Here is a 9,178-nt window from a genome sequence, read left to right on the forward strand (position 1 = left end):
TATTATTATAATGGAGGTAGAAAAAATCGTCCTGTTTTAATATTTTTGTTGATATCCTTGTTTTTATATAATCGTTTTTCTATGTATCCTCCAAAGAGTCATCTTTTAAAATAGATTTTTAAAAAGACAGAACAAGGATGGGGGGGAGTTCAACAAAACTAAACAACACATCGATTAATTCTGACAATATATACAATAAGCTGTTGCTACTGTCTATGACCTTTTGAATGAAGGAATGGTGGTCCATTTCTTCATTTTTTTCTTAGAGGACAAGCTTTATTATTCTAATTACCTAGTATTCATTTTAAAATTGTCTTCTTTCTTTATAACAGGAAGATTACACACACACATGTGTATATATGTGTATGTATGTGTGTATATATATATATATATATATATATAAAATCTTGATGTCATTAAAAACCTACACACACAAATTTCATTAGAGATGAACTTCATATAGTTTTATTTCTATTTTAATTCCCTGGGGTCTAGAGTATAGAAGAGGTAGCTCCTGGAACTAATTGTACGAGTAAGGGGTGTAAAATGGAAGAAAGATTTATTATGCATTTTGATAAGACCTATACTCCTACTTCCATCTATCACCCAACAAAGATAGTAGGTCAGATATTTATACTTGAAAAATAAAAAATGATATGTGCATATATAGGCAGAAGGTTATTTTCTTAGAAATTCAAGAGGCAATGAATCAATTGTCAATAGAGTATCTGAGGGATTGTCAGGAATGTGATTATGATAGAATATTTCAAGTAATATTTGATACCCTATTCATGGCACCTGTTCAAAGTTTGATAAAGCATTATGGAACTGGTATGTTAGGATAAAATTATCTTTATTCAGTTAAAATCTCATGTGCTATCCTCACATAAATACAGTATGCACACATCCATGACATTATGGGCACATGCTTCAAATTGATCATATTCCATGGTTCTTCTGATCAAAAAAGTCCAAAGTCATTTTAGTCCTAAACATAATCTACTTCTCAGTTTCACATCGCTATTAGCCATTTTAATCTATTCATATTTTAAGCTACCCAAGTATATAGAAAGAAGCATGGAGTAGAAAATATCACATGGCTTCAGATTGTCTCTTATTTCAAAATAAAATCAATGTTTGGGTTTATCTTCCATATTCAACTGTATTTTTCCATGATTGTCTCTGTTGTAGGTATATGATTATTTTATTCAGGGGTTAAAAATGGGGGCAATGTCTACACCAACTTTGTTCAGCAGTCTTTGGAAATGTATAAGCATTAAAAAAGTATTCTTTCCAAATACTTGAAGCAACTTCCATTCTCTTGTATTGGTTTCCATAATTTTATGATCATGCAGTTCACATCATTAACCATAAGGCATGTTGGTTCTGCCATAGGCATTCTATGGGAGAGGTCCTTCTCTAAACACTTCTAATTGAAATGAGACTAAGAAAAGAAATGCCATAAAAATATGTGAAGAAAATGGACGACTCACTGTGATATGGTGTTATTGGTTTCTATTTCCATTTTAATGAATGTCTTCTTTCAAATTTCTGCCTCTGTTTTTAGTGTCAAAAACAAATCTTTGGGGAATGAATTCAAAGGAAAATTTCAAAGGAGTGAGAGTTTTGAGGAGAGGCCTGAAAGAAGAATGACATTCAACTGGTGGATAACTGAGAGAAGGGAGTGACTAAGTTTCAGAGAACACAGAGGAACAATGCCCAGAGTCAAACTGGGGGAAGGAAACAGAGAGACCCAGGCAAAGAGCAGTAGATAAGGAATGAATAAGAGATAATTAAGGGAATGGGGCTGTGGATAGGATTAGTGGTAGATGGAAGAGCAAGAAGTTTGAATTTAGTGTAGTAAGTATGTAATGGATGTAAGTAGTAAGTAAGTATGGATGTAATTAAGGAGGTGGATGCTGGGATCAGTCCAAATTTCAAGTTAATTATTTGGCAACAGCATTTTGAGTAAAATACCAAGGGAAGAAATGGAGAGGTCAAGGTCGACAAAACAAAGGAGGAGAAAACACTAGTTACAAATTTAGGTTTTTAATTGTATTTTATTAAGGAGTTATTGGGGTTAAGTAATACATAGTTCAATCTTTCATTTATATCATTTATATATTTGTCAACCTGCATTCTAGGGTGATACCAGAAAAAAGTATAAATTTCCATTTTAAATAATAATCTCCAGCAGCAGCAGCATTTGGATATTAGTTTCATCAGACCATAATTTCAAGTGTGACGGGATCTCAAGATCATCTAGACCAGGCTCAGAGAGGTTAAGTAATTTTTCCAAGGTCACAAAGAATTTGCTTACATTATTTAATAGTTCCAAGTAGCAACTCTAAGTTTGAAAGAGAGGAAAATGGTCTTTTCTTTCTGTCTTTACTGAGAATTGACCATTCATAGACAATACCTGGGAGGGAAGTCATTGGCACAGTTGCTCCTGAAAACAGGACTACAATTCTAAACACTATTCTGCACTTAAAGAGAAAAAAAAGCAACTTTTTGATTTAGGCCTAAAGCCACCAGTGAGTTCCCTAAAATCAATCTCATTTTCAGATGTCTTAGGATTCAGATATTCTGGGGCTATTTTTAAGCTACAGAAGATAATGTAAACGACATGTTGGCACTTTAGAGGCCTAATAGCCTATGAAAGATGAATAACTATGCACAGAGAAAAGGAAGATTTTTTATAATTCAAGATCAATAAGAAACCTGATCAGTTCCTATATCAAATAATAAATATGAGTGTTACTAACTATAAAATAAAATAAATGGTACCTGTATGATTTATGTAAGAAAGAAAAGTAGACAAAATAATGATATCTTTGGATGCTCGAAGAAAAGAAGTGATTTCTTTTAGTGCAGTTAGTGCTTTTGAAAGTTGTAGATCAACCAGCTTAGAAAATGATTTCATCTCCGTCTGCTCTCCTCTCCTCTCTTTTCTTATTTCTCCTTCCCTTCTTTTCCCCCCGACTTCCTTCTAGCTCCCAGTCTTTCCCCAGACAATGAGAGGACAGGACAGGTTTTTCAACATTGCTTTACCAAGTTTTCTCAGCCAAGGTCTGGAGACCACCTTGAGGGGTGAAAGAGTAGTTCACTGCTCAAGCCTATTCCATTCTTGGTTTCTCAGTGGAAATTGCCAACAAGGCACCAATTAGGGGAAACAAGAGACTGAAGGAAAATAGAAATTTGCTACTGTATTGCGTGTATGTGTGTGTGTGTGTGTGTGTGTGTGTGTGTGTATGTGTGTTTTGACATCTAGTTTGAACTTCAACATGGCCTGTGCTCTTTTGCAAGCATTTAAAAAGAAATAAACTTAGTCTCATTACCATCAGATAAGATGATGGGGGAAATGGGCTGGAAAAAAATCCTGAATCTTTTCTGAGCCCTATTCTCTAGCTTACAAAGAAAAGGGCAAATTCTTTACTGCTGTGCCATTCAGCTATTATGTTTAACAATCTAATTAGAAAGGCTGGGTAGCCCATTCCCATTGTAAAAGCAAAGACAGTACACACAAGCAAAACCAATTAGACAGCTGTCGTTTACAGATCTGAACTGCCCTCCAGCCAGTTTCTAATGAACCACCCACCTCCCAGGTCTTCCCCTCCCCAACCCCCAGGAGAATGCTCTTGTCCATAAACTGGGCCAGATGACCGTGGCAACAAGGGTACAGTGTTGCCCATACTCAAGATGGGGAATAGCCTCAGTTACCTGGAGTGAGCAACCGAGAATTAGTTGCCCCTTGACATTAGCTCTCACTTTGATGCTTCATAGTGACTTCCAACTTGTACCCAACTCTATGCGGGGGGCTCCTGAGGATCATGTGGACCCTGAGCTTAGGCAGGTCAGACTTACGCTAACAGGTGGCAATAAATCAGAGTCATTGCTTTCACTTTTACGAATGTTACTTTCTACACACCAGGGACTTATTTTAACTTGAAACAGATGAAAAACTAAACATTAGGGCTGCATACTTGCCGTGCCTTTGTTTTTTGGGGGGCCCCGTATGGCTTAAATTAAGGCGCACTGCATTGAGCAGATTGCTTACTGCAAGTTAGTCATCTGTTTGGTGTTTTGTGTGTCCCACAAGGCAGTTGTGGTTATTCACAAGTCTATTAATTAAAAAGAGAACTAGTAAGGGGGAACTACTGAGTGGGCTGATGAACCATGTAACCACTTCAAAAATGAAGAAGATGTATTAAAAACAGGGGGGAAAAACAACAAAAACACCTCTCATGCATTCCATCTCTTGAATCATCTGATATCACTAGTTGTTTGAACTAAGCTTTAGAAAGCTCATGAAAAATAAGCTCTTGTCATCACTGCATCTCAATGAGAAGTTTTCTCTACAAGAATTAGAGCAAGACTGTCTGGACTGATGGGACCAAGATTATGTCAACATTTCCATTAAAAAAAAATGAGCGGGTTATGACTCACGGACAACAATTCACCTTATGTTGAAATTTGGCCTTATCAGAACAAAAAAAAAAAAAAAGGCTTTTTAATTCTGTGGGAATTAAAAGAGTACATCATGTCTACTAACAAGATAATTTAATAGAGAATACCTTAGGTTTTTTTTTTTTTTTCAGGGCCTTTTCAAGAATCAAAGGGCTTCAAAATGCGATATCCTACTATTCTCCCAAGAGTTTAGTAAGGTAGGAAGGATCTAGGATTTTTATTTTACAGATGGGGAAGAAAAGTATAAATCTCACAGGTAAGATTCCCAAATTCACTTATAATTCATGCATAGATGAAGACGTAATCTTTGTGTGTGTGCTGATCAATTGATTTTTTAAGAGACCAAATTTCTGAAACGTTTGTAAGTCATTCATCCTCAGTGCTATTAGAAACTAAAATTTCAGGCAGAGCAACATGAGTAATGTTGCCCTTCCAGGGTCTGTATGAAAACACCAAATGGCTGGTGACGAGTGACCTGTTGGGGTCTTCCAGGAGAAGCAGCTCCTCCTGCTGCTGTCATTGCCACCCAAGCTGTGGCCGGAACTGGAGCTGGAGGCTACCCTTCCTTCTAGGTTGGTCCCTCTCCCCTCCCAGAGTCCACTATTGACATGAAGAAGTCATAAGATGTCAAAATGAACAGACTGAAAGTGCTATCAGAAAAAAAAAAAAAGTATTACTAGTAATTCTCAGATTGTGGCACTCCTGGCTCAGCTGGAGAAGATCAGCTATGAATGTCCAAAAGCAGAAGCTGCCAGATACATTACATCAAAGATTCTTGACCCAAAGTCAAGGGAAAATCAGGAAAGAAATGAGAACCAAAGGTTCCACAGGAATGGATGTTCTACTCTTAACATTTCAGAGCATGAAAAATGTTCAGACCACCCTTAATATCGTAAACATTCTTATTGAATTGGTGCCAGTTGGTGGTAGTAGGAGAACAAGTGCTTTAGTCTCCAAATTCACACCCTTCTTTCAAGAATTGAACCAAAAGACAAAATATCTGGAGTGAAGTCTAGAATTAATGAGGCCTTTAAGGATGATCCTGAATTTGGTGGAACAGAATTTGCAGAATCAAACTTTAGTGTTGCCTTGTCTTCAGCTTTTATGAATATATTCTACCAATCCTGTGAATGCAGTGTTCTTACGGAAAAATGGAGCTGTGGAATTGGCCCTTTTAGTAAAAACAACACTAACCCTAAGAAGGTTACTTTAGACACACTTTAGCAATGCTAAAATAAAAAACAAACGCCAGGAGAGTTGTAGACAGAGGATGTATCCATGTGCATTTAACAATTTATGTAGATTGGCGCTGGCAGGATAATCGGTACAGAAAACATGCTCATCCAGGAGAGTTTTACAGAGTTTACAAAGTGTTATAAGCCTCAAATTGGGAAGAAAGGCATTTACTGATGCCAATGGGATGAAAATTCTATACAACAGTTCACAAGATTGCTTGGCAGTCAGGACTCTTGATTTTCTAGTCAACACATCTAGTCTGATTATAAGGAAATGTTTTTTCCTAAAAATCATCTTACATTACTTATTATTAAAAATGCTTTTCATTTCCAGTTACCAGTTATTCCTGTTACAGGACCTGTGACTCAGCTCTACAAGTTATTACCTAAGGTGAATGATGTAGCAGATGAAAGTGATGATAATGAAGACCTTAAATTAGAAGCTGAAAATGAAATTGAGAATGATGATATAGACAAAATTTTAGAAATGATGACATTGAACCTAATTAACAAGTTAAAACCCAAACAAGAACTAGGACAACAAATAGAATAACTAAAAGTGTATGAACACTTTTCCCAGGAACTTTCTGATGACTTTCAGGAATGTGATTTAATTGCCAAAGAGCCAAAACCCTTGGCAAAGGAAGGAAATCTAGGTGGACCTATGGTTGTTCCTATAGCAGGGAAAGAGCCATCTGTGGAACCAAACCATCTAATAAATTTAGTGAAAAAGAATATCATTTCAAAAGGAGAGGAAAATGATAAACAAGCTGCTTTTTTAGCCCTGGCAGAAGATAGTGCTATTTTAATGCAGCAAAAGGAAGGTGACCAAAACAGAACCATTTCATCAAGTCAGTATTTTACTAGTAACCTAGTGAGGCCTTGGACCAAATAATGCTATAAAATGCTCCCCAAACTTCCCAGAGTTTTGCTAGCAGAATAAAGAAAGATTCTAGTCTTCAACTTCTCTCCATTACATGCACTAAAATATGTCCACATATTTCTATTTGTGAAAATGTGCTCTTTGAGGTACAAATTGTTCAGCTAGGAAAGGTTGAAACTGAAGATAATGATTTTGCATCTACGTCATCAGTGGTGCACACACTGAAGTACCCAACATACCACCTATGACTCTGATCTTTATGTTGAGATTGTGAAAAATACTAAATTTGTGCTTGAATATTCAGAAATATTTTATCCTGATTATTTTGGTCAAATTTCACCTCTATTTAAAGAATCTATTTTAGAAAGACCTTTACAATAAGCAAAGAACAAAAATTGCCCAGGATGTTGAGAGACTAATTCATCAAAGTAATATCGTAGACAAAATTATATATGACTGGATAACCCAGATTATACTGTGCCAGAAAGAGGAGAAAGTTTGAAATTTAATTTTGGATTTTAATCTGGAAATCTGTGGAAAGTTATTCAAATTGTGGGAGAAAAAAACATGGGTATTATCTTATTCTGAACTCAGATACAAATAGCAATAATTGTCATCAGTGGTTTTATTTTGAAGTCAGTGGAATGCGGACAGGTATTGGATACTAATTTAATATCATCAACTATGAAAAATCCAACAGTTTAATTATGGCATGCAACCTCTTATATATTCAGTCCAGGAAGTATTACACGCTAGACTCCACAGATTCATGTAGGTACTGACATTTGTAATACAAAATCTTTTCTCTAGAAGTTCAGTTGCTGCTGGTGGGCAAAAAGAAAAATCCTATTACATGATTACATTCACGGTAACTTTCCACATATGGATGATGTTTGCTACCTTGCTTATCTTTATCCACATGCATATTCAACTTTACAGATGCATCTTCAAAAATCAGAATCATAATACAACCCCTCAGCAAATCTATTTTCGACAAGATGTTTTATGTGAAGCTTTGTCTGGAAACAACTCTCCTTTATTGACTATAATTGCTATGCCAGAGTCCAATTATTATGAAAATATCTGTTGATTTAAAAATTGCCCTTGTATTTTCTTATCTGCTTGAGTACATACTGAAGAAACTAATTCAAACTGAATTATGAAGGGAATTTTGGAATATCTAATGATTAATAACCCTCCTGCTCATAGCTTGCATGAATCCTATGTTTTTAAAATTGTCGCTATGCTAAAACCAAATGGTGTCGTTAATGGAAACTGCCATTGTTCTTTAAGTGGAGAAGATTTGAACTGGCAGTGGCAAAGTCCAAACTCAGATTTGCATATTAAAATTACCATGCTAAAGGTCTGCTGTAGTTTATAGATGCAATCAAACAATTATCTCTGGTTTACTGTAATTATTTATCATGGTCACTTTCCAAAGAAAAACATATTGGTATATGGCTGCAGCATCAAGGAGGCTGTGTGGTATACTAATGATAATGCTGTCTCTTATGACATGGTTGAAGATATGGGATACAGGATTTTGCCTAGGATATTGACCTATACTACCCCAGCAATCTGCATGAGCAGCTACAGCTTTGGTAGTGGAAAAGTTCAAACAATCTACAGCCCCTGTTGTTGTATTAAGGGAAATAGGAGAGCAGAGAAGCTGCATCATGGAGAGCACATTATGTGACTGCGATCAAGGAAGATACAAGGGTTTACAGAATGAGACACAAGAACTGGAAGAGATGGGAGAAAAGTTTCTTGTTGTTTTATTCCATTTGAAAAGACTGACATCAACATTAGAATATAATCTGCCTCACAGCTTTCTTGAGTTTGAAAATGACTTGATGGAATCTAACTTCAAAGTAACAAGCCCTATCACTTATGTTTTGGAAGAAGATGAACCTCATTTCCTTGAAGAAGTTGATTATAGTGTAGAAAGTAATGGTGAATTGCCTGAAAATGTTGGGGATTATGAACCTTCTGTCCAAAAAGATGCACTTTCTGATTCATAGTCATCACAAACATGCCTTCTTTGAGCCATCTGCCATCTCACGTAAATGACTAAAGAATAAGGGAAATATCTTATATAGTTTTTATTGGATAGGACGCTTTAGATTTTTAAATAGAGCTGACTCAAAAAGACAAAAAGCAACTGGAGCCAATTTGGTTTCAAGACAATAAATTTATTTTTGATTTATGATAAAAACTGGCATTTGTTTTATTTAAAGAACTCCATGACCTGATAGATAGCATTCAGTTATCAAAGACTGATGTATCTTTTTTCTTTTTTTCAACAAAACTTTATTCAGTATCATTGCATGACTTTTTGTCATGTTTCATTCATGGCCCAAACTAGATGTTACCTTCTCCATGAAGCCTTCTCTGATCCCTAACCTTCCAGCTGAAAATAAACTTTCCCTCCACATAGTTTTCAAGGCACATGGATGTCTTCTTTTTGCTTATCCTGTCTTCTCTTATATCATGGTTACTTGCACTTGACCTTGCTACTGGAATGTGAGCTTCTTGAGAATTAGATCTCTATTCTATCTATCTCTATATCTCCACTGGCCAATAGAGTGAATTA

General features: G+C 35.9%; 1 pseudogene; it reads left to right on the forward strand.

Annotated features, from left to right (window-relative positions):
* The first annotated feature begins 5,099 nt into the window (after positions 1-5,099).
* On the forward strand, positions 5,100-8,630 carry LOC140509068 (cytosolic carboxypeptidase 1 pseudogene; annotated as a pseudogene).
* The last annotated feature ends 548 nt before the right edge of the window (positions 8,631-9,178 follow it).

Source organism: Notamacropus eugenii, chromosome 5 (assembly GCF_028372415.1).
Source record: "Notamacropus eugenii isolate mMacEug1 chromosome 5, mMacEug1.pri_v2, whole genome shotgun sequence".
Taxonomy (NCBI): Eukaryota; Metazoa; Chordata; class Mammalia; order Diprotodontia; family Macropodidae; genus Notamacropus; species Notamacropus eugenii.